We start from the raw sequence: 1842 nt of genomic DNA on the forward strand, positions 1-1842 counted from the left end.
GAGGGGTGCACCACTCCTGGAAATACTGCAATACCAGGTCGATGCGTGGAGCGGGCGGAGCAAGCTCCCACCCCGACTCCTGGCTCCAAAAATCCGCTTAATACGGAGTTCTCGGGTAGAGAACGTATCAGATATTAAACTGATAAGAACAGATACTACACTTGATCTTAGCCAAAAGGCCGAGAAGCGATACCCAGCAGCCTGCCATCCCTGTCACCGTCCTCCTCGCATCCACATTTGACTCAGTGTGACCCCTGTCACTGCTCACTCGAGGTCTCACTTCCTTTGCTTCGGTGACAGTACGGTGGGTGGCACCACACCACACTCTCGTGAAGATTTTTTATTCTCTACCTCGTAGAAGAGGGATTCGGTACCTGCGGTAGCGTCGGCGTCCTCGGGCTGGAGCGCCATTTTTAATTTGCATGCCCCGCCCTTTCCGCGCGGGTAGGTGTAGCCGCGCGGGTTGACCCGCCCAGTCCTCGGCACCGCCTCTGCGCGCATGAGCAGAGGCTGGGCTGGGGCGGACCTCTTCGTTGGCACCAGCTCGCGCGTAGACAGAATTCAGGGGAATTGGGGGTGGGAGAATAGAGGAGGGCGTCTGCGCAATTGATTCGCAGCAGACTGGTCCGAGTACGAAAAACGTCATCTGGTCTTCACTGCGAAGACGACAGGGTCCCACGGGCTGGCTCTGTCCAGGCCGAAGACCCAGTCGAAGGCTTGGGAGTCCAGGAGTGCCCGGCCGGTGTCGCCTGGCAGGGGCTGCGGTGAGAACTGGGGAGCCGAGATCGCGCCCTGCGAGCACTGCTGCCCTGGTTGTCAGGACCCCCGCCCTGCCCCGGCTGCAGGCCACTAGGGCAAACTCCTTCACCTCCAGAGCCTTAATTCCCCAGCTGAGAAGTGGAAACCTTAGTGCCTACCGTGTGGGGTTGAGGGGGTGTAAAGGGAGCTCGTGAGGCGACCTTGGTTTGGTAGTCTAGAATGTGGGCCCTAGTGTCCAACGAGGTTCCAGTGAAGGCGTCATGGCTGTGACACTGAAACAACTGAGCAGCTGTGTTGCCTGTAACAACACAATAGGAAACATTTATTGCTTGGGCCGGGCTTTGCGCTAAGTGCTTTCCTTATATCAGACTTTCAAAGTTTACCTACAGACGGAGCGGTTGACACAGAGAGGGTGAGCAACTTTGCCCAAGACTACACAGCTAGTTAGCGGAAGAGGTCGGATCCATCTATGAAGAGCACGGGACCTAGAAAAGGGCACCAAAAGAAAGAGAAGTTGTTCTTGTGTGTCCCGCCCACTGTGAGAGTAAGTGTTGCCGAGCCTGACGCACAGGTCTGTCTGAAGAGAGACAGGAACAAGCCGTCTGGTGCAGCGGTTAAGAGCAGAGACTCGGAACACCTAGTCTCTAATCCCGCTCCACCTGTTAATAATCACGTGACCTGGTGCGTGACTTGGCCTCCCCGCTTAACCGTCTGTCTTCGATGTAGCCACGTTATCTGTAAACTGGAGGTAAGGAAATGAGAAATTATTAGACATGATCTTAAGAATTACGAGACACGCCTGGAATATGGTATTCCTGTAAGTACCAAACATAAGGGAAAATATCGCAGGCAACTCACTTCTCTGTAGCTTACCCTCTTCATCTAGAAAAATGAGAATATTAACATATAGTCCTGTGCTTAATCTTCCCTCATTCACCTGGTTTTATTTTACTCCGTAGCACATGTCACCTGACATCTTACACATTTATTTGTGTATTGCCTTCTAGCCTAATAGCATGTAAGCTCCAGAGCAGGGAACTTTGTCCGTTTGGTCCACATTTATCTCCTCAGTGTTTAGAATAG

At 53.0% G+C, this 1842-nt stretch overlaps 1 non-coding gene across 1 annotated transcript; it reads right to left on the reverse strand.

The window, feature by feature from the left end:
• LOC149746769 (U2 spliceosomal RNA) lies at positions 1-191 on the reverse strand. The gene has a single exon (XR_016390440.1). It is a non-coding gene; the product is annotated as a U2 spliceosomal RNA (small nuclear RNA).
• Positions 192-1842: the final 1651 nt, after the last annotated feature.

The sequence above is a fragment of the Delphinapterus leucas genome, chromosome 19, assembly GCF_059928025.1.
Source record: "Delphinapterus leucas isolate spDelLeu-1000000601 "Yukka" chromosome 19, BTC_Dleu_Yukka2, whole genome shotgun sequence".
NCBI classification, from domain to species: Eukaryota; Metazoa; Chordata; class Mammalia; order Artiodactyla; family Monodontidae; genus Delphinapterus; species Delphinapterus leucas.